The sequence below is a fragment of the Camelus ferus genome, chromosome 4, assembly GCF_009834535.1.
Source record: "Camelus ferus isolate YT-003-E chromosome 4, BCGSAC_Cfer_1.0, whole genome shotgun sequence".
Classification (NCBI taxonomy): domain Eukaryota; kingdom Metazoa; phylum Chordata; class Mammalia; order Artiodactyla; family Camelidae; genus Camelus; species Camelus ferus.
Genome location: NC_045699.1, coordinates 30,320,083 through 30,345,477, shown reverse-complemented (window position 1 = coordinate 30,345,477; position 25,395 = coordinate 30,320,083). Strand labels below are relative to the sequence as shown.

At 38.2% G+C, this 25,395-nt stretch overlaps 1 protein-coding gene across 7 annotated transcripts in view; it reads right to left on the bottom strand.

Annotated features, from left to right (window-relative positions):
- GLIS3 (GLIS family zinc finger 3) overlaps positions 1-25,395 on the bottom strand; it is a 499,691-nt gene that overhangs the window by 239,424 nt on the left and 234,872 nt on the right. The gene's annotated exons all lie outside the window — the stretch shown is intronic.

Below are 25,395 nucleotides of genomic sequence, written 5' to 3'. Positions count from 1 at the left end.
ATAACTCTTTTAAAAAGGCATATGCTTTAGCCATAAAGCATGATGCATGTACTTATGATCCTTTTCCACTTGGGTTTATTGCTTTGTTTTTTAAATATTGGCCCCTTAAGTAAGTATCTCCCTCTCTTTTTTAAATGGCTGCCAATCTCAAATTGGAAACCAGCTTTATAACCTTGCAACCACTACATTTGTATTGCACACCTGCTCCTCTAATACCCACCACCTGATTTCTATAGTACAGCAGAGACAAAGATACATTTATCTGCAAAAATTTACAAGAATTATCACGACAGCTGGCTTTGCATAAGAGCATTGATGGGTAACATTCATCTAAATATAGTACGCTTAAAGCAGCAGTTCTCAAACCTTGATGTACATCCAAGGCACCTGGGCATTTGTTATACCTTCTAATTGTCAGGTCTCACCTCAAAAGTTTCAGATTCAGAATATCTTAGATGAAGCCTGGAATTCTGAATAAGCACCCAGGTCATTCCAAAATATCATGGGCTACTACACTTTGGGACTCACTTATAAGAGGAGCCTGCATCTCCACTCCCAGGCTTAAAGAGCTGATAGAGAGGCTCTCAGAGTATGACAACATAAGCAAAGCTGGCTAAGAAATACTCACAAAGCACAGCCACAAAGAAGAAACTCAGGATGGCCTCTACCCGGTAACACAGCATTCTTCCCCAGCCTTTACCAGGGCATGCCAGGTACAGGGCAACATAACATGGTGGTTGAGAGTGTAAATCCTGAAGTCAGACTGCCAAGGTTCAAGTCTTCGCTCCACCAAGGACTTAACTACTCTCTGTTTCAGTTTCTTAACTTCTGATATGAGAATAAAAATGAGCATCTACCTTAAAGAATTAATGGGAAGTTTAAGTAAACCAAATCACAAGGTATATAAAGCAGCACCTGACATATTCTCAGTGACTGACCTGTGTGTGTCTGATGTGTGTAAGTACGTAAATCCCTGCTTAAAATGCAGAACACAAAATAGCCACTGAAGAAGTAACCTGAAGAATTCCATTATACAAATTGAGAGCCAAGGGGCAGATTTTCAGTTTTATTCACTCAAATTTGTACAAGGAGCATGCTACAATCATTTTGACCCACTCTCCGGCATTTCTCTCTCTCTGTCTCCCTTCCAGCTGGCTGGTTCCCCCTTCCTCCTTAAACCAAGGGACTATTGATCTAGCCACAGGCTGGGGATGGTCAGTGTCATGAACCAGGAGTCTGCAGAGGAGCAGGGCCATTTCATACAGGGTGTCCCAAAACGTTTTGGTTTCAGGTTGAAACTGCTCCACCTAAGCCATGACTAGGCATCCTCATCACCTGGGCTTTGTCATTAAAATTCCAATAATTTAGTTCTCTTTTCTAAACACTTATTTTCTAAGCCCTTTGTGGCTTATATACCTCTAAACATACTCAACTACTCTTCCTGATCATTCTTTCTAGAGGGCCGGTGTTGCCAAACCCCACAATCTATCACATTTCAGCCCCCGCTCTCCATCTCTGTTCAGCTGTCAATCTCTAAACTCCTTTCCTCCTTTGTCAGATATGGAGATTCTACCCAACTGGGTTATATTCTCTGATGGTCTGTATTTTATAACTTAATCCCTTATTATATTATAGGGGATTCGTTCTCCATATTCCAGTGATTTGGAAATGTCATCATCTTGAAGAGCCACGTTTGGGGCCCTATCCCTGTACTAAGACCTTTTCTTAGCCTTAGTTAAAACCATCAACACAGGGTCTTGCAAGGGATCTAGTTACATTTCAGTCATCTTTTCTCAGCCATCTGTGTCATCTACAAAACCAACATGATCTTGGTAAATGTGATTTTGTCTCTATTTGGTCATCAGGCATTTTTACCAAACCACAGAATCCTAGAGCTAAAGCCAATCTAAGAGCATCATCTACTACGATCCTTCTGATTCTCCAGGTAGAGACACTTAAGTTTCTGTTTAAGAGACTTTCTCAAAGTCACAGTCAGGAGGCAGCTTATAGTTTTCTGACTGTATTTTCCACTGATTCAATTTCACAACGAAGATATAAAAGGCATATTCATTAAATAAGTAGTTGGCACATGATGAGAAGGATGACAAATACATTAGATGACAGAATTAGCTTTTAAAAGACTGAGATGAACTGACATGATGGAAATAAACCAAATAAAAGATGTTTAATAGGATCTAATATATAACCTTAGATATAGGTTTTAAAAAGATTTTAGGATGTTCACGGAAGGTTTATTCACAATAAGCCCAAATGAAATGCCCATCAAGTGTGTAAATAAACAAATTGTGACATATTCTTATAAATGCAATACTACTTAGCAATAAAAAGGAAGGAACTACTTCAATATACAACAACAAATGACTCTCAAGAACATTCACTACACAAAAGAAGCTAGGAACAAATTGTACATAGTGGATGATTCCATTTATGTAAAATTCGAAAAGGCAAATCTAATCTACGGTAACAGATAGCAAAGAAATGGTTGCCTCAGTCCAGAGTGGGCAGAGGCATTGGCTGCCAGCCAACACAAGAGGATTCTGCAGAGTGATAGAAACAGTCTATATACTGACTGGAGTGGGTGGTTTCACAGGTTTATACATTAGTCAAATTTCATGGAATTTTATACTTAAAAATGAGTACACTCTACGAAATTTAAAGTCCAATAAAATTAATTAAAAATACATTTTAAATCTGTAGAGGATAGAGAAAGCTTGATTAATAAGTTCCACCTCCTATTCCATGAGAACCATGATCTGCACTTGAAAAAATATATTGAATTTTAAATGATTATAAGCTTATCATAGAGCAACAAAGTGACATAACTGCAGAAAAAAGAAAGAATGCAGTCTTATGCTGTCTTCATTGAACTATATTTTTTGGATGAAGAGAAATTTTAATTCCATTATACTATGCATTAGTCAAAAGATATCTATAGTCTTATGCTCCATTACCAAATTAATTTTGGGCTTATTACAAAAGGAAATATATTTTAATTGTAAAATAAATAACTAGAAACAAGAAAATTAAAACTGTCTACTACATCTCCACTTCAAAATAATCATATGCTGGATGTTTAGTGTATATCCTCCCAATCTTTTTTTTTTAATGTGGGTATGGCATTCTATTGATTCTTATTTTGTAGTTGGCTTTATTCCTTTGATAACTACGTAAGTTTAAAAAGCTAAAGCTCTAATCTGTTCTTAGAAACAATGATCAGTACATATATGTAAACTAAAAAAAAGTGCAGTATATTGTGTATATGTATTTACATGCAATATAATGTACTGGTGCAGTCAAACTGTAATAATTCTACCTAATAAAACTGAAAAAGGAAAAAAATAAAAATCTTTTTAAAATGTGGGTATATATCTGTATCGAAAAGATGTAATGATGCCATTTCATAACCTGACTTTTTAACCTAAAAATATGTCTTTGTTTTCATATTGTTAAAGTTTATTCTTCATTGTCATATATAATATATGTGAGTACTCAACAGTATAACCAATCCCATTCTTGAACATTTACGGTTCTTCAAAGCTTTAAAAAAAATGATCAGTGACTTTGAAATTAATACCCTTATACCTAAATTTTTATGCAGACTATGAAAAATTCATAAGAATAAATTCCTAGAAGTGGAACTGCTTAGAAAAAGTATGCACATTCTTAAGGCTTTCAATAGGTACCAAAAGTTGAGAGCTATATTTAAAAGAGATACTGAAAAACTGGAAGGTGCCCAAAGGATGACAACGAAAATGTCTACACAACACGTCCTTGAGGCGGGCTGAAGGGGCTGGGTGTATTTAGCCTAGAGAAATGAACACTTGGGAAGGAAAGATAAATTCCCTCCAAAACGGAAAAGGTTTATGTTTTTTGCCTGTTTACTTGTTTTTTGTCTGTTTTTGTTTTTTGCCTGTTTACTTGTTTTTCACTTAAAGTTGATTCAACAATACACTAGGATAACTTGAGAAAGAGCAAGTTTCTATGCTGATTATTAAGCTATTACATGTCAGCTTCAAAACTGCCCTTCTGTGCTGTGCTATGTGATGATGCTAAGCCTGGGAAGCTGCAACTTATTTCTCCCTTGCCAGGTGGTTCCATTAGCCTCTACTAATAGGGGGTGCTAGAGGAAAACTGCAGGTGGGAGAAAGATCTGGCCCCTTTCATGTTCTTCTGTTCTCATCAGAATTATCTTAGGGAAAGGGCTTCATGTTGGCCAGAGTAATTAATTTCAATTTGTAGTATTTCCAATGCTTCCAGAACCAGCCTCATCAGCTCAGAGTTCCGTCCTCAGAAATCTGGTTCCCAACTCCCTGGGACCCTTCTCTAACCTCCTAAATTTTAACAATTCTGACCTCTTCTTATTCCTGTTTCAAGGCGTGACAGCTACTTCCCACAGTTACTTCCTCCACCCCCCCCCCTTTTTATTAACCTTTTGATTTTTCCCATACCTAGTTTGGAATTGTGAGAAAATGTTTAGAATTACTAAGAATACTAACAATTCTTTAATATTGAATTCTCTCTGTTAAGGTGACTGCCATGATTCTGGTCTCTTCAGTGGGCCCTGACTTATAGGTTCCCCGTTACTGGAGCTGGGTAAATTGAGAAGGAATCACTTCTGTTCTAGGATATTGTGAAGGAAATTCCTGGACTGAGAGAAAGTTATACCAGATCTGTAGCCTGAAAATTATTTTTACCAATGCAACCTTTTTTGCAAATATAATCTCATGCCAAGCTCAACATGTAAGCATATAAAAGCAAAGGTGCTTTGGTAAAATGGGGGTATGGAGCATTCTGCCCCCTACTTGCATGGTCCCACTCTACCAGAGGCTTCTACAGATCCCTGCTCCACCTGCCCTGGCCCATCTTTCTGTGGAACTCTTGGGTTCAGTAGAACCCAGTCTAGCAACCACTGATCTAGACAATTTGAGTTCTCGTCCAAATCTTATATGATTCTATAACTATGTAAGTCTTCTTGCATGGCCCCAGGTCCCTGGAGATCTGTGTAGCCCTAATAATAGCTCCAGCAGAATAGAAGATTCCTGCCTCAGGGTGCCTGATAAACACCTACCTGTCCCATCTACAGCCCCATCTTTTGACCACAAAAGAAAACCAAGAGATCCTTTTCAGCCAGACTAGGGGTAATAGAGGAGAGAAACCATTATTATTGTAGTGCTGCCATTCCTGCTGTCAAGTTAAGGACAGGTCAGCATTTTTCACTATAATCCCTCTTCCTTTGGAAGTTTCTAACATGACTTTAAAATCTGCTCTAGCTTAAAGTTTGGCATGAAAGCTCTTGGCTCCAGGCTGTATTTTCTTTCAGTGAAGCTACTAAAAATGTATTTAGCTACTTTAGAGTTCATAGAGGGCACTGGAAGTTCTGAATAAGAGAAATTTATGCTTTGAAATGCCCTCCTTTCCCCCCCTAAAAACTATTAAGTTTTCTTTTCTTATAAAAAAAAAATTCCAGGCCATTTGATGAAAATGTAGTTTTGCTTCCTTAGGAAATTGTTAAACTGAACCAAGTCTTTGTGATACTCATACTCTTCACATGTAAAACAGTTTAATGCAAAAAATATATTTCATATTAAAGGTGGTTTTCTTGCACTTATGTTCTGCTACAGTTGGCTTTCAGCTTATGTCTTTACATTCTTTGATCCTCCGAAATAGGGTCATATTGCTTTTGGAACAAATTCCAAACATTTAAATTTTTGTATAGGTGACATTTATAACTTGAAAATACTTTTTTCTTTATATCTTTTCACTAATTGTCAACAAAGGTGGTAAGTGACAAGTATTAGAATTATTCTCTCTTCACAGAAGAAAAGACTGAAGCAGAGAGAGTCTGACTTGCCTAAAATCCTAATCAAAGCCTGACTAGGGAAAAGACTGGCTGGATGCCTACCCTGTGCTCACTCTGAAAGGTATGCTGCTTTCCTAAATTGCAGTATCTGCAAACCAAAGTAAAGAAAGCAAAACAGGGAGGCCATCCAATCCAGAAACTTCTGCAAACCTGGAGCAACATCTTCCACTGATGGGATTTTCTTACCTGCCCCTCCAGTGAAGTTCCTCCAGTCAGCAGAGATCAGGGCATTTTCAAAGTCCCCACTTTACCTTTGGGACACAGTTCAAGTCACAACCAAAGAAACGCCTTTACCCCCAAGCATGCCCTCAGTGTTGGGAAGAGGATGGGCTTTGGAGCCAGAGAAACGAGGACTGAAATCCCAACTTTACTACTCAAAACCAGGATCATCCTCTACTTTCTCCTTTGAAAGAGGATTTTAAAAAATAAAAACAAACAAAAAACAGTACCTCAAAAGATGGCTGTAACCATTAAAAGCAACCAACACACAAGAGAAATTCAATGAATCATAGCTGCTCATAAATATAAACATTGCCCTCCCCCTCCAAAAAAAAACTAATAAAGCAAATTGAAGAAAAAAACAAAAAGTAGGTATTCCACAGATATTTGCTGATAAAAGAGAGGATACAATGAATACTCTCCTCCTAAAAGACGAAAAACATGCCCAGTCATTTAAGATTACAAACAAGGATCCATTTAGAAAATGCTGTCGTAAGAGTGTCCATGCAGGAGTATGTCTGCTTGTAAGAACTGAGGACCCTGAATGTACCGGGCTGCTAAGAAACATGGCCTGGAGACTGTGCACTCTGATTTCAAAACTATCCTTTCTTCCAATTCCAAGACCACCTCCTCTGTTAGTTTACCCACTATTTTTCCAGCATTCTTGCATTTGTAAGCATTTCTTGAATATCTGCCATACCTCAGGCATTGTACTAGACACTGGAGATGTAGAAGTAAACAAACCAGGGCTCAGACTCAAGTAAGCTGGGAGGAATTTGCCTCGAATCCACAATTTAAAGGGGCTCCAAAAACTCACTAGTCAAGATAAGTAACATTTCGATGCAGTATTTTCAGTCACCAACACCAATACAAAAAAATCCACTACGAATAAAACATTAAGATTTTAAATGAACAAGATCGTACACAGCACTGTGCTGAGCCATACAGGAGCTGAGGCAAAAGAAAAAAATCAGTAATAATGATCCTGTTCTATTTAAAATTTTGACATTTTGTCCACTACAGATTTTTCTATATTGATTACTCCAAGTCTTACATTAAAATCTATTTACCTTGATTGGTGAGCTTTTGGCATCCTCTTAGATTTCTGCCTCTAATCCTGGCCCTGAAGAAAACATACCTGATAGTTGGCTAAAACCTGAAATTCCACAGTCACCAATGAGGGCGGTCTAGGGGCATTAAAGACTTACTGCAGATACTGAGGCTGAGAAAAAGCAAGGGGACAAATGGCACAAGGTTGGTCAGCAGCAATACCTAAAACCAGCCCTTCTGTTGGATCTTACTGTGCTATATCACACAACTCTTCTACTCTGTCCACTTCTGAAGAAACAGCCTTTGAGGTGCTCTGTGTATCATTCACATGCAGCTCCACAGGGCAACTGGACTTCCGTAAGCAGGGCTTCCACTCCACAGGGCCTTTTTCCAGACTCTCTTGGCTGGCTCCTGGTCACAATGGGAGAGTCTGCTCCAGAACTGACTGGTCACCATGGCTCCCTTAGCTTCTTGGGTTACACAACAAGCTTCTATTCAATGCAGGCCATACACTCAAATTCCAACATAGCACTGAGGATTACCATGCTATGTGGGAATGTGACTGCCAGACACAACGAGTACAAAAATGACCCACTTGATTTCTTTCCAAAATATTCTTAAGCATCTAGTTCCTCTCTCCCAGGCTTCCCCATCCTGTCCTTACCACATTCAACCCTTTCTCTTCTGTTGCACATTCTTATCTTTGGTGGCAGAGGCTGTCTGCTGTTTAGTAATTCAGACTACATTTCTTAGCCCCCCTTGCACTGACATTTGGCCATGTGCCTCAGCACTAGCCAGTGGGACATGAACAGAAGGGACTTAGCCATTTTCAGACCTCCCACATGTAATCCTTTTCCTCTGTTCCTCATCTAAATAAATGGAGAGAATACTGTAAACCTCCTGGAAAATGGAGTCAAAGGTAGATAGAACACGGGTCCCTGGATGAATATGAGGAAAGCCCAACTTGGAAATAAGCTCTGATTAGAAATAAATAAAATAAGCTCACTCTGTAAGGCACTGAGATTTAGAGGTCTGGCATAGCAACTAGCCTATCCTGACTGATCTATGTCCTCAACTAGACTATAAAGTCCTCACTGGAGGAGGCTCTGTATCTGATGCATCTCTGCATTCTCAACAGTGAGCTACACACAGTAGGCATGCAACACAATTCTATAGTAAATTAACCAACTCTGTTACCCTCTTGAAGCTATTAGAAACAAATACTTCCACCACCATCACCAATAAAATGACTAATGACTAACTGCTCCCCATTCCTTTATATTCTCAACCATGAAAATAAAGGCAAAATATTCTTAGAAACCCCTGTTAATTATGATCACTAAATAGAATGATTCCTGCTTCTTAAATGCCACTTCATGTGCACAATCAGCTAATATCTAAATATAAGCAAACATCCAAAGCCAGAGGACAGACTCAGAATAGGAGCCCCAGACACATAACTTGAGTTTTCCTCTGGAAAGATTTCTAATGCACTACAGTGTCTTAGGATATATTTGTGCTCTGTGAATATCACAGTTGACATCTTGTCAAAACCAAGGGAAATAATTGCATCCCCGAGTAAGAGTATCATGCAGGCAGCAATTTAAACGTGGCATTGCTTATCAGCACTGATTTACTAACATCTTACTGTATATAACCATTCATGGTAGGAGAAGAACTTCACATCCTTACCAAGATTCAGGCATAAAAACAAAATTTGTTATGCTTCCAATTCAAAAGAAGATAGAACAAAGGAAAAGGGAATAAAATGAGAAGCTGTGTTTCTTCCTCTTAGAAATAAACTTTTAAAGAAATCTAAGTCTTCAACTTTTCATCTTCATTTGAGGTGGAGTAGTAAAGATACAAATCAGTTTGCTCAGGTCTTGAGGGAGGAAAAAAACAACCCAACTTATGAGGTTATTAAGCTAACATCTCAGCAAGCTGCAGGCATGCTACTCATTTACTACACAAAACCAAAATCTTCTGACAGTCCATAATTATGTGCTGAGAACTCTAATGAATAACTCTGCATCAGAAGGATTCACGAAACTTTGATCAGTGTCCCGAGAGGCAGCAGGTCAAGATGAACCTTGAAATCTGATTAATATCACCCATCCCCAGCTAGCATTCTAAAAATACTGTTTTGTAGCTCTCCACTCTTCACTTGGATATTTTGAAAACATAATCTTGTCAAACATCCTAGAGCAATTATAAAAATATTAGTATTCACTTTTGAAACAGACTTAAGATTTAGTTTATATAATTCCCTATACATATTTCTCTACACCATTTTGTTCCCAAGGCCATGATCTAAAAATGTCAAGTTTTAGGGCTCAATGATACACTATATTAGGTGGGTAACTGGCTACAGCTCAGTACCTTGTCCTCTGCAGGTGAACAAGTTTTTAGAATACCTGGGTTTGAAGTGGTGATGTATTTAACATAAGTCATCCACACACCCTTTTCTCTATTCCCCTTGGTTTTAAGACATGAATCAGGAAACAGAAATTTGATTGAAATGAAGCTGAATCAACAGAAAAAGGACTAGAACCCATGCCTATCGTTTCACCAATGATTCAGTTCAAATGAGGTGTGTATTTATGTGTATACGTGTGTATAAAATGAAAACAAAATTGCCCTGTGGTCCCTCTTAGTAGGATTAGAGAAGGAATGGTAAAAACTCAAAACTCACACCACCACTCCTCAATAACTATTCAGGGCAGACATCACTAATCAAAAATTCACTCTTTCCAACTGAGCTTGGCAGTCTATAATCCTTACCAGAGCTCCCTAGGTAGCTGCTCCCAGACACATGGAGTTGAAATACTAGGTGAAATCCAGTATTTCCAGCCCTGGATTTGTCTTATTATTAATGAATGTTTGAAAAGGACAAGACTTCAGAGTTTTTGTAGTTCAACTCCCCTATTCTACATGTAAAGAAACTGAGAAATGGAAATGCTAATGGACGTTTCAAAGGTCATACAGTCAATCCATGAAAAATTTTAATTGAAATCTTTGCAATGTTCTTTATATTCTTTCTGGTGTGATTTATACCAGTGAAGATGTGCACAACAAGATTTAAGAGTAAGGGGGGGGGGGGCTGCCTCTCTCATTCCCTCATCTTCGAAGATGGCCTGCACTCTGTCTATGCAGTGTGTATCTATTTTTACTTTGACCTGAGCACCCAATCCCCACACCTCTTGGCCTTCCTCTCACCTTTTACAACAGCCTACACTCTATGTAGTATGTATCTCTCTAAATAAATCTACCCTTACTCAAAAAACAAAAAAGTTAAGGGGTGCAAGAAAAACATTTCAGGTATGTTCTATAAACTAAGCAAAAAAAAAAAAAAAATTCCACTGCAAAAAGTGCAAGGAAGCTGTAAAAATTGCTCTCTACCTTGAAATTTGTGCAAGATGATCAATCAGTAAAGCTTACCATATACTCTTGCCTCAGGTACCATTTGCTTACATCAAGAATTTCTGATTTCACCTGCTATTTCATGACAGAATAAAAGACAATATATAGAGAAATTATCTCCAGAGAAATAAACCACCTCTGTTTGATCATTCTGGACTCATCATCATTTACACCACGGTCACATCTGATTGCCTACCTCTCGCCACAGGGTCAAATGGAGTCAGTCCTTCAGGGCTCAGTTACCATTCAGAACCTGAAGCCAGGTTTTTAAAAACAAAGCACAGTGACTTCTCTAGATCTGTTCGATAAAGCTTATACTGCGTTTTTAGCTGGGTAGCATTAAAAAGACAAGGAGTCTTATGGGAAGAGAGAAAACGACTACGAAGCCCTCAAAACCTCTCATCTTTCCTTCCTTTCTCTGTCTCTCTGTCACACACACACACACACACACACACACACACACACACCCCACAATTCCCAGAATTCCCTTAAACTGACAAGACCCACGGAATAGTCTTCATCTTAGGGTTCCCTAAATGTGAAGAACCCTTGAGAGAAATGTTAGTGCAAGGTGAGGGGAAAATCCTAGCAGACTGCTAATGCTACAAAGCCAAAAGCCTCCGGTAGGTTCGCTGTGGTGGAGGAGAAACAACCATGAGGAAGGACTTCACACAAGAGACAAGGAGGAGCAGCTGGGGAGGAGGTGGAAGTGGGTGATGGAGACATGGAGCCAGAAACAGAGCTGTGAGGAAGAAGGGGAAAAAAGGCTGAGCAGCCGAAGGCTGGTGGTTAAAATAACTCGTGGTAACAGAGTGTTCTTTGTTACCACACACTGCTCTTTGTTATCACACATTACAGAAAGTTATAAACAACAGAAGCATGCCGTGCACTAAAGCTGTGCTTCAAGCTCCAGGCTCTGGTGACCTAACAAACTCCCCAGCCTCCCCCTTATATAGATTGACACTGTTTCCAGAAGACCCCATCAGGGCTGTGGCCATTAATTTGCACGTCTCAATCTACATACAGGAACCTTCTCTAACACCTGGCACTGTGCTTTTTTACAAGAAAGCCTCTTGCATTCTCACTATGCAGGTCAGAAAGATGCAAACAGGGTTGGTCCCATCTGTGATGAAAAGTGACTATCAAGTTTTACAAGCAAAAGGATGCAAAACTTTTTTGGAAAAAAAATTAGCCCAGAGAAAATGATCTCGTTTGAGTTTATACATAAAATTAGATACTCAACAGAAACAAGACAGCTTGGCAGTGAAGGCAGTGGACAGACATACCCCAGTCTCAGTGCCAGTAACAGAAGCCCCATCGTGGCTCTGCAGAACCTTCACCCTCTCCCTGCCTTGATGGCCCTCTTTCACAACTGCCATCCTTCACACTATAGACAATCACCTTTCTCTCCTTCACCTCCTACATTTGGCTTCACATTTACCAACCACCCGGGACAAAATTCACTGAGTAGATGGCACAAGGAGAGATGGTACGCCCAGCCCCACTTCTTTTCATGATGCCCACTTCATGGCCTATGGTTCATAGTCAGTTCATCTCCTCTCTCAAGGCCCTCCACTCTGACCTTTCTTTCTTGGCCAAATAAGTTATATTCTCCCTTAGAAGCCAACACTGATTTTCTAATTGCCAAAGCTGTCACAGTCTTCACTCTACCTGACTTCTCAGTAGCAATGGGCAGATGAGAAGGAACACTTTCTCCTTGTTCAAACTTTCACCACTGTGCTCTTCTAGACTGTCTGGTTCTGCTTTATAATCAACCACTTTGCTTCTACCACTGATGGCTTTTTATTCACCTTCCAATTAAACGTTGGTGGTTTCTAGGGATTCCCTTTACTTCTCATGTCTTACTCTGAATCCTGAAAATGCTCTGTTTCTCACTAGACTGTCAGACAAAGACTATTTCTAACTCATCTATGAGCACCCCTTAGCAAGGGCACAAATCCTGAGATAGGAACATGACCAGTGGGTTCCTGTTATCTTCAGAGCCTGTCACTTCTCCTTCTGCGATGTTTCTCAGATCTTTTTTCTCTTCATTTACACTGCCACCTTCTCAAGTCATCCCGTTCAGGTGGTAGCCAGAGTTATAATTCCAACTGATCCCCACACGTACACTTTCTCCTCTGCCCATTCCACCCTTCAGAGGACCACCAAAATTATCCTTCCAAAAAATAGATGTGCTTCATATTCCTACTATTCTTATACTCCTTCAGTGACTTCCTTTCATCCTTATATGGGATGACATCTAAACTTTGTGGGATGAGAAATCTGATGTTCCTGACAATTTGTCCTCAACCTCCAGATGTTTACCGCTGCACACATCCTACACTCTAACTTACTGATATGCTCAATATGTATTTTCAGTCTCTATTTATTTGAATACATGGCTGTTTCTACCTCAGACTAGTGAATTCTTCATTCCCAAGTCCCAGCTGAAGGATCATGACCTCTATAAAACTGCACCATCCCCACCCAAGGGCAATGAGTCATTCATTTCTTCCTCTGAGTTATCAGAACACTTATCCCGTATCTCTACCAAATCACTGAACATGTTATATTCCAAGCTTTATCTTTATATGTATCATACTGTGAACTCTCAGAGATCAGAAACCTAGTCTTGCATTACCAATACCTAATACAGCACCTGGCATGTTTGCAGAATTTTTATTATGTTGGGTTGAACTCAATGACATTTTAAAAAGGATCTTCAAGAAATAAATTTTTAACAATTAATCAGACACAGGAAATTGTGAAAACTGGGTGTCTCTAGAGGGGAAAGATGATGGAATATGTTAAGAGATAGACTTACTTTTCATTGTATATCCTTTTATAGAGTTTTAGAGTTTTCACCACCCATGTGTACTATGTTTCAACATAGCCCAAGGAGGCACTACAGTATGTGCCTGGCACTGTGCACAGTGGGGATTTTAGGTATCATGGAACAATTTCACCAACCAAAGAAATCCATGAACTTAGACAACCTCTGTGTAGAATATTCTTTTCCACTCTCAACTCCCACAGTGCTGTGATGTTCTTCAGTTGTAACATTCTGCAAAGTCTAAATGATAATAGAATGATTTACAGATGTGTCCTCTATGCTGGATCATGAACCCCGTAGAAGGCAGGGACCCTTCACTCCTCACCTTCATGCTACAAGCTTCTAATATAGTGCTATGCATACACTTGGCAGTCAGCTTGTAACAGTTTAATTGAATTGTACTGACCATGAAAATATGGCTAAGTTTTAAATTAAAACAGCCATAATTATACTAGTTTTCAGCTAATAATCCATGTTAAGTGGAGGCAGGAAAGAGAAAATACAAAATACTGCTAATAGGTAATAGCAATAAATATTATGTTTACTTTGGTTACAATGAGTGCAGAGGTAGAACAGCTGTAAAAAAAATGTATTAACTGTTTTGTCATCCATTATTTAGGTTGTGGATAAATATATTCTCTACTTATATTGCCAAAACATGTATTTTACTTTCAAGTGAGAGTCTTGAATATATGCACAGCCAAAACTGTATAGAACCACTACTGAGTGAAGATGATAAAAAGTTTTGAGATAAAAGAGGGAAGGGCAAGTGGATTCTGAAATGATATCCTTATAAACAAAATAAGAAAACAATCAGCAATTTCCCAATAGATCTAAAACCTAACTCCTTTGGTGAAAATACTCCAACTAAATCCTTTAGTGCCTGGGAAACAGTTTAAAAGCCTCCTGCTATGAAGAAGAACAAAAAGTGCAGGATGTGGACTCTATCCTCAAAGAGCTGAAAATACAGTTATTTTGACAATCACATTAAAAGTTAGAAAACAGTAGGATATTTGAGGAGAAAAAGTGCAACAACATGGAATTCATGTATGTGAGATAACTATTCACTGAGCACCTAATGTGGAAGTACGCACTATCCACATTCCTCTGTGAGATGACAGTCTTAAGGTATCCATCCTATTACACAGGCCGAACCTGACCATTTCCTCCAGGAAGTTTTCACTTTTCCTCCTCCTTCCCTCTCTTCCTCCCTCCCCCTCCACACACACAGGATGGTTCTCTCTGGCCTCTGAAAACACATCCAGAGATCTATACATCTCTGCTTATCCCATTTTCCACTGTCCATTTTGTCTTACAGTTAGTTAGAGCCCTGTGATCATCTCAATGAACTTTAGATCACTTGCAGATAGACTCTACATCTCATTCACTAATCAACTCTCAATGCATTTGCCACAATGGAACAGAGCTGACTGGCTAGGCAATGTTTGGTCACAGCATGGTAGATCTGGGTTTGTCCTCTATCCCTGCATACCCTACAAGAATTCTACTTCTCAAAGGGAGAAAGAATAAAGAAGACAGGAAAGAAAAAATGATAAAAGAGAGGTTAGTACCATGTAGATAAGTCCTTATCAAGGCACCTACAATAATTAATTTACTGACCTGCTGCTTTTTGAAGAAAGTACTACATTTTATCTATCTTTGCCAGTCCTATAGCCTAGCCCAATCCTTGACATAAAACATATGCCTAACAAGTATTAGGTGAATCAATTAGTTAACTAAAGGGGAAAGAAAGGTAAGAAAAATAAATGTTCTCACTTAATTAGTACCTACTGAAATAAGAAATGAATGAAGGTCAACAGAAGAGAAGTCCAATCCTCCCTTATTTCCCCCATCCTAAGATGGCCTAAAGTGATTCAATGAGGTGTCTGTCCCTGAAGCCAAAGTTGAAAAGATATTATAAATAAAAATTCACAGGACAATTATCTTCTCAAAACTGCCTACTTGCCATTTTAAACTGAATTCACTTCAATAAATATTTATTGAGCACCAACTATACATGATGTACGTTTCCAATGCCAGAAGAAAGAGATAAGTGACCTTGTCCTTTCCCTCCAGGATCTTACAATCTAGTGTTATGTTCCTTGTATACTGCAATGCCTTTTACTATGATGCAAAAAGCATGATGATATTTCACAATATTCATGAAGTCCTGTATTTTAAAACCATGGCCAAGAGAGATGTGATCAAAAAGAAGAATATTCATTTTTATTCGAAGAAGTGGTTCTTCCCCCTATGTACTATGCTTTTGGCATAAGGGGTGTTATGTCCAAGAACTGCTCCTTGTTGGGTCCTTTCTGCCCTGTGTCAGTGAGAGCTCTCCTGCCTGGGCTCCCAGGGACTTTAGGAAGTGTATTTCCCATTTCCACCCCATCTAGGTCAAAGTATTTGTCCCAGAAATAGTATGAAGCAGACCTGTGATACAGATGGTCTGCACTGTCTTTTCACTTCTACAGTGCCCTCATCATCTTCTAGAAAACACTAGACCTCTTAGTGCTAGCTTCTGACCCACAACAGATCCAAAACTGTGGTCTTGGTTTAATCAATATTTGATGCAAGTTTAAGAAAACCCCTCAAATTCATTCATTCTGAGGATCTTAAACAGACATTCAATGAAAACAAAACAAAAGACTTGATTATAGCTCCTATGATGTGTCACAAGAGAATTCATATTTTAACCTTCTTTGGGACTTAAAAAAAAAAAAATGAGTCTTCTCAAACAGAATCAGATAAGAGAAAGCTAAAGGTAGAAGGAGAAAGAAAAGCTTCCAAGTCCACTGAATCCCCATTGCTATCCTGCCTGACATACTTAGGCCACCTGGTCCAGGACATGGAATCTGGACTACAGACACTGAGAATGGTATTAAGGCCCAAAACAGGGGAATCAGACAGATGTAGGCTCAAACTATGGCTCAGCTACACAGCTGAGTTCCTCAGTTTCCTCATCAGCAGGGATTCTAATGGCACCTCCCTCACAAGGCATGTGAAGTAGAGAGGAACCCTTAGCTCTAGTCTGGTATTACTACTTTTACTGCTGTTTCTGGGGCTGCCAATAATACTACTGCCAGCATGCTGGAGTCAGTAGATTGTGCGCTCTATGATGTGAACTTCCATGCAAAGCATAGTGGTTAAAACTGTAGACTCCAGACACTGACCTCAAATCCCAGCTGGGCCATTTTCTGACTTTGGAGTTGAACAATTTATTTAACCTCTATGTACCTTAGTTTCCTCAAATTAAAAAAAAAAAAAAAAGGCTAATAACATCCATGGAGTTATTGTGAGTGAAAGTTGTATGTGTAAAAGGTTTTCAACAGTTGTACCTAGTAAGCCTTTTTTCCACTTATCTTAGTGTCTGAAGTAAAAATAATAATATTATTAATGACAACAAGCATACAAGATCACTTACTATAAGGTAGGCACTTTGTTAAGCTACATACACAAACATCCATGTAAGTACATACATATGTATATTTAATTATCCTCATTTACGGATGAGAAAACTGAGTCACAGAGTGTGTGAGTAACATGCTGAGTGGTAGAGATACGAGAGTCATGATTTAAGCCTAGGCAGTCTGGATCCAGAGCCCATGCTATGCTGCCTGAAAAAAAAATATATTAAATCAATAAATGAATGTTCCTGCTTAGAAAAATACTGAAAAGAGTCAATCACCATGACCCTACTGTTTTTAGTGTGAACACGGACAGTTGTTGCAAAGTGCACATGAAGGGAGGACAAAGGCATGTGGAGGGTAGAGAAGGGTCAACTCAGTTTCCCCTGTGCAGGTCTGGCAGGGGCTTCCCAGTCAAAGACAGAACATAAGAGTGGACTAAAGACACAAAAAGGAACTCAGAGTTTTGGCCCTGAATCCAAAGTCATTTTGTTTATAGCATGTTTTAAACTGACAAGGAACAAAAGCCTATTATCAGGCTTGGCCTTCTATAGTACCATGAGGGATTGTATATAACCATAAGGCTGGATATGGGTTTTGAGGAAGCTTACAGGAGGCCAAGGCATCTTCACCTTCCCTCCAAACGCAGAGACGAGGTTGACTTGTCCTTTTACAACTTTCCTAGACTGCAGTGCTTATACTGTACTTGGTATTATTGCACACCCATTTGAACTTTAGGCCATTGGAGATCAAAGACATATTCGCTGGTCACAATAGGACAAGTTGACCAGAAGGCCTTATTAATTCCTCAATATCCCAGAGGCCTCATCTCATAAAATCCCATTCCAAAAACCTAGGAATTTTAGGTCAACCATGTGTTAAATCAGTATTTTGCTAATGACTAATTCTTGGGAATATATGCTGTCTTTTTCATCCTCTTTGAATTCAGCTTCCTGCAAATGTCTCAACTTTGGATCCTTTTTGGTCATCTTTTCAGTGCATGCTTCCCAATAAAAGACTTACAGTAAAATCTAAAATCTCAACCAAAAACACCGGCTAATGGACAGAAAGAGAAAGGGAAGGAAAATGACAGGGAAGTCAGAAGAGAACAAGGTAGACAATCAAAATGGATCACTGAATTCTTAACAAGATGAACATTTTTCATTTAGTAGATTAGCAAATATCAAAGCTGGCTGACATACTATGTTAGGTGTGGAAGAAACTGGTACTCATATGGTTACTGAGAGTGCAAATCAGAAATTGCCCATTGAGGTGAAATCTGCCAACATCTGTGCACACCCTCTGAACAACCCATTCTTTGAACATTAACCTTATAACTGGGTACCATCTCATGCTATACCAAAAAAACATCCAAGTTCTGAATACTTCTAAATTTCAGGAAAGATATTAATAAAAGGGTTTCATGATAACCACAGAGGTGTAAGTTATTCTTAGTATAACTTTGTCTTAATTAACAAAATATTATAACAAACATGATGTCCAAGTAGACAGAGATCATATTTGCTAATATTCCTTTGGTGACTAGATTTGGAAATTTGGTTAGGCGGCTGTTATATTTTACAGAGCTCAGGGGTAAGGATTATTGGATCAAGGGACAAACTATACTGTAAGGGGAAAGGTCTGGGTTTGAGAAAGGAGGACATATGGGTTCTAATTTCTCCTTAGCCAATAATTCTATCTTCTTGAATAAGATACTTCACTCTGATTTCTCTCATCTGTGAATGACAAATGTGAATTAGCTATAAACTTGCTTCATTTTAATGATCCATCTATACAGCAGCTAAATTAAGCTGAACCTCAATCTGCTGACACAAAAGGAAAATGCAACTAACACTTAAGAAACGAGCTCCTAGCAACCCAAGATGGTAGTGTAGAACGATCCTGAACTCACCTCCTCCCTTGGACATACCAAATCTACAGTTATATATGGAATAACTCCTTCTGAAAAAGAACGGGAAACTAGCTGAACTGTTCATCCGAGGCGAAGGATAAAAGAACCACAAGTAGACAGGTAGGATAGGCAGAAATGTGGTCTTGCCAAAAACCCTACCCCTGGCTGCTGACCCACAATAGACAGGGATCTCACAAGTCTGGAGCTTCTCTCAGAGGAGTAAAGTGTTTGTGCCCTGTATCAGGCACTTCAGCCCTTGGGACCTGCACCAGAGAGATGAGCCCGCAAAACAACTGGCTTAAAAAACCAACAAGGCTTATGTCCAAGGGACCCACAGAGCTACAGGGAATTGAGATTCTCCTTTTAAAGGGCTCGCAGGCAGTCTCATTCGCCCCAGAATCCAACACCAGAGCAAAAGTTTGAAAGTGACTGGACTCTATGTGAAGGAGATTCATTTGCTAAACCAGTATCTGCTGGAGGGGCAGGGGACACTTGAGACTATCTCCAGAGATGGAGGCGCTGGTAAACAGCATTTATGTATTCTCCCTCTACTCTGCTAGCACAAGTGGGTGTGTGCAAACATGGCACCCTCCCACTGCCTTGTGAAGGCCTGTGGGGCAAGAAGGCATGGCACTATCCCGCTGCTTTGCTGAAGCCAGCAAGTGCAGACAGTTGCAGCACTCCCCTGCTTCCAGCCTGTGGCTGACCAGAGTGAGCAGTCATAGTATTCTCTGGCTCCTCTGCTAAAGCCAGGGGCATGTGCAGACAAAGCACTCTCCCACTGCACTGATGAAGCCAGAGAGCATGCTCTGCCCCCTGTGCTCTCCAGCTGCACCATTAAAGCTGGCAGGCATGGGCAGTCAACACAGGAGACACCTCTAGATCTCCTGACCCTGGTGGTCATGGGGGCTTGCGTGTCTGGGCTCTATAGGATTATAACAATCATAAGGAGCTGTTCTTGGCAGGCCACAACTCTCAGGGCACTGCACAGACAGCAGAATGAAAAACATCCCGTCTTCATGTTAAAAAGACCTATTTACTTGTCCTGGAGCCTCAGCATGAGGGACAGACTTCAGGTTTGCCACACATCTAGAGGCTACAGAGGCATTCCCAGGTAACATAATTAGGGAGACACTATCCTGAGCACTCTTCTGGCCTCACTCCAGCTCACTGATACCTTCCAGAAAAGAGTTTGTATACTCGTCTGGAGTATTTTTGCATCTGTCACCCAGGGGATGCCACTTCCAGATCTTCTGGTCTGGAGACCAACAGGGCTTATGATTGCAGCCCTATGGGACTATACATACATGCATACCTTAAAAGCTGCTGCTTGAGGGTATGGCTTCCAATTAGCCTGAAACTAGATGCTAAATGATATCCCTCCCCTTGGAACAATGACAGGTCTTGGCAGACCCTCAGAAATAAGGACCTACTACCAAAAATAAATCAGGCTGCTTAGACAATCACAAAGGTTCAAGAAACAACCAAGAGCTAGGATAAGGCTGAATGATAAGGTTCATCACCTACACAAGGCCACTTCTTTAAAACTGGGGGAAGTAGCTGTTTTGCCTAATAAATAGAAACAAAGAGAGTCAAGCAAAATGAGGAAACAAAGGAACATGTTCCAAACAAAAGAACAAGATAAAACCTCAGAGAAAGATCTTAATGTAATAGAGATAATCACTTGATAAAAAATTTTAAATAATGATCATAAAGATGCTCACTGAACTAAGAAGAATGAATGAACACAGTGAAAACAGTCAACAAAGAGATAGAAAACACAAAAAAGTACCAAAAGGAAGTCACAGAGCTGAAGAATACAATAACTAAACTAAAAAATATACTAGGGGGATTCAGCAGCAGACTAGATGAAACAGAAGAATGGATCAGTGATCTGGAGGCAGGGCAATGGAACTCATCTAAAAAGAACACTAAATAGAAAAAAACGATTTAAAAAAGAGAAAAGATAGATTAAGAGACATATTAGACAACATCAAGATAAATAACATTTGCACCATAGGGGTCCCAGAAGGAAAAGAGAGAGAGACATAGGTAAAAAGCTTATTTGAATAAATAACTGCAGAAAAGTTCCCTAGCCTGTGGAAGGACACAGACATCCAGGTCCAGGAAACCCAAAAATAAATAAGGTGAACCTAAAGAGATCCACACCAAGACACATTATAATTAAAATGACAAAAGTTAAAGATAAAGAAAAAATCTTGAAAGCAGCAAGAGAAAAACAACTTGTTACATACATAACATCATCATCAAATTTCTCAGCAGAAACTCTGCAGGCCAGAAGGGAGTGGCATGACATATTCAAAATATGGAAAAGGAAAAACTTTCAACCAATAATTCTCCACCTAGCAAGTTATCATTCAGAAAGGAAGGAGAGATAAAGAGTTTTCCAGACAATCAAAAGCTCACCAGTAAGTCGACCTTACAAGAAATGTTAAAGGTACTTCTTTAAGCTGAAAAACAATGGCACTAATTAATAACAAGAAAGCATACAAAAATGAAAATCTCACTGGTAACGGTAGCTATAAGGTAAAGGTAGTAAATTAATCACTTGTAAAGTTCATATGAAGATTAAAAGCCAAAAGCTGTAAAATTAATTTAAACTGGAATAATTAATTAAGGAATATATAGATAAAAAGATGTAAAATGTGGTACAAAAAACATTATAAAAATGTGGTGGTGGAGTAAAAATGTAAAATTTTGGAATGAATTCAAATTTAAGTTGCTATCAGCTTAAAATAAACTGTTGTGTACATAGGATGCTACATGTGAGCCTCACAGTAGCCAAAGAGCAAAGATCTACAGAAGATACACAAAAGAAAATGAGAGAGGAGTCTAAACACAACACTAAAGAAAGTCATCAAGCCACAATGGAAGAGAGCAAGAGAAGAAAGAAACAGAGAGGAACTATAAAACAACCAGAAAACAATTAACAATATGGCAGTAAGTACATACCTATCAATAATTATTTTAAAGGTAAATAGACTAAATTCTCCAATCAAAGGACATAGCGTGGCTGAATGGATTAAAAAAAAAATAAGACTAACCTATGTGCTTCCTATAAGACACTTATTTGCAAAGTAAGAACACACACAGAGTGAAAGTGAAGGGATAGAGAGAGACAGCCCATGCTAATGGAAACAAAAAGAAAGTTGATGTAGCTATACTCATATCAGGCAAAATAGGCTTTAAAATAATGACTGTAATATAAGGCAAAGAAGAGCATTACATAATGACGAAGGGGTTAATTCAAAAAGAAGACACAACATTTGTAAGTAAATGTGTATCCAACATAAGAGAACCAAATATGTAAAGGAACTATTAACAGACCTAAAGGGAGAAGCTGATGCTAATACAATAATTCCAGGGGACTTTAACACCCCACTCACATCAATGAAGAGATCATCCAGACAGAAAATCAAAAAAGAGACATCAGCCTTAAATGACACATTAGACCAGATGCACTTAATATATAAATAACATATCATCTGAATCAGTAGAACACACATTTTTCTCAAATGTACATGAAACATTCTTCCAGGATAGATTACATGTTAGGCCACAAAACAAGTCTCAATAAATTTAAAAAGACTGAAATCGTAACAAGCCATCTTTTCTGAACACAATGGTATGAAACTAGAAATCAATTACAAGAACAAAACTGGAAAAATCACAAATAAAAATCATATAATCATCTCAATAGATGCAAAAAAATCATCTGACAAAATTCAACACCCACTTATGATAAAAATTCTCAAGCAAGTGAGTAGAGAGGGAACGTACCTCAACATAATAAAAGCTGTATCTCTCAAGCCCACAGCTAACATCATACTCAATGGTGAAAAGCTGAAAGCATTTTTTCTAAGATCAGAAACAACAAGCATGACCTCTCTCCTCACTTTTGTTCTTCAGAGTATTAAAAGTCCTTACAAGAAATAGAAATAAAAGTCATCCAAATTGGAAAGGAACAAGTAAAACTGTTGCTATTTGTGAATGATATATTTTATACGTAGAAAACCCTAAAGACGCCACCAAAAAATTGTTAGAATAAACAAGTTCAGTAACAGGGCAGGGACAAAATTAGCATACAAAAATCTGTTCTGTTTCTAGACACTAACAACGAGCTATCAGAAAGAGAAATTAAGAAAATAATCCCATTTATAACTGCATCAAAAAGAATAAAATACCCAGAAATAAATTTAACCAAAGAGGTGAATGAACTGTACACTGGAAACTGTAAGTTACTGATGAAAGAAATTGAAGAAGGCACAAAGAAATAGAAAGATATTCCATGCTCATGGACTGGTAGAGTTAATATTGTTAAAATGTCCACATTACCCACAGCAATATACAGATTCAATGCAATCCTATCAAAATTCCAATGATACTTCTCACAGAAATAGAACAATCCTAAAATTTGTATAGGACAAAAAAAGGAACCCAATTAGCCAAAGCTAACTTGAGAAAGAAGAACAAAGCTGGAGGCATAATGGCCCTGGTTTCAAACTATATTACAAAGATATAGTAATCAAAACAGTATGGTATTGACATTTAAAACAGTCACATCCACCAATGGAACAAAACAGAGAACCCAAAGATGAACCCAAAGGTAAACCCACATATATTTAGCCAATTAATTTACAACAAATGAGACATGATATACAATGGTGAAAAGATAATCTCTTCAATAAGTTACATTGGGAAAATCAGACAGCCACACACAAAAGAATTGAACTAGACCACTGTCTTACACCACACACAAAAAATAATTCAAAATGGATTAAAGACTTGAATGTAAGACCTGGAGCCATTAAACTCCTAGAAGAAAACATATGCAGCAAGCTACCTGACATTGGATTGGTGAGGAATTTTTGGATCTGATTCCAAAAGCAAAAATAAACAAATGAGACTCAAAATCAAACCAAAAGTTTCCACATAGCAAAAGAAACTAAGCCAAAAGTTTCTGCACAACAAAAGAAACCAATAACAAAATAAAAAGGCAACCTACTGAATGGGAAAAAATATTTGCAAATCATATATCAGATAAATGGTTAATATCCAAAATATATAAAGGACTCATACCACTCAATAGCAAAAAAACAAAACAAAACAAAAAAAACTTGCTTAAAAAACGGGCAGAGGAGCTGAATAGATATTTTCCCAAAGAAGATGTACTGATGATCGATAGGCACATGAAAAGATGCTCAGTATCACTAATCATCAGGAAAATGAAAATCAAAACCACAATGAGATACTATTTCACCCTTGTTAGAACGGCTATTACCAAAAAGACAAGGAATAACAAGTGTTGGTAAGGATGTGGAGATAAGGGAGTCCACATGCATTGCTGGTGGGAAAGTAAATTGGTACAGCCATTATGGAAAACAGTATTGAGGTTCTTCTTAAAAACAGAACTATCATGTGATCCAGCAATTCTACTTCTAGGTATTTATCTGAAGTAAACAAAAACACTAATTCAAAATGATATATGTACCCCCATGTTCACTGCAGCATATTTACAATAGCCAAGACATGGAAATAGCCTAAGTGTCCATCACTGAATGAGTACATTAAGAAGATGTGGTATATACAAACAACAGAGCACTACTCAACCATAAAACAGAATGAAATCTTGCCATTTGTGACAACATGGATAGACTCTGAAAGCATTACGGTAAGCTAAATAAGTCAGACAGAGAAAGACAAATACCATATTATTTCACTTACATATGGAATCCAAAAAAACAAAACAAAACAAAAATCATAGAAACAGAGAAGAGAATGGTGATTGCCAGAAGGGAGTGGGGTTGGGGAGTGTGTGAAACAGGTGAAAGGGGTCAAGAGTTTTAGTTATAAAATAGTAATATAAACTTCTAGTTATAAAATAAATAATATATAACATGTCTACTGTAGTCAATAATATTGTAGAGCAACCTTGAAAGTTACCAAGATAGTAAATCCTAAAAGTTAACTTTGTATAGTGATGGATGTATGGTAACTAGACTTACTGTAGTGATTATTACACAGTGTATACAAAAATTGAATTACTATGTTGTACACCTAAAACCAATATAATGCTATATGTCAATTACACTTAAACAACAAAAAAATTAAAACGAAACAAAAACAACAAGCGAGTCCCTACTAATTGCTTGCCATTGTAGTTCTTCATTTCTTAACCCTGCCAACAACTTCATAAGGTAAGTATCATTATCTCCCTTTCACAGGCTGGGAAACTGAAGCTCAGAGGAGTTAAGTAGTTTTCCAGACTCCAGAATCAGGAAGTGACAGAACAAGGAATCAAACCCAGCTGGATTTAACCCCAAATCTGGGTTCTTTACTCTTTGCTGTATTTTTTTCTATATCCAGTAATCCAGACTTACAAAAAAAAAAATTCTCTACCACAGATTTCACTATAACAGAAATACACCTGAATGCAAGAGCAAAAAGAGAAAATATTTTAAAATATGAAATCTTGAAAAAGAACAAAGATAAATTTGTTCACCAAAGAATAAAGTAGATAATTAAAGAAAAAAACACTTTTCTGAATCACTGCAAGTGACTTAAGATCCGTTTCTACATAGTGCTAAAATAACCAAAAGATTTGTTGTTAATTGACTCTATTTAGAATAATGCAAATATGGGTGTTTGGTTC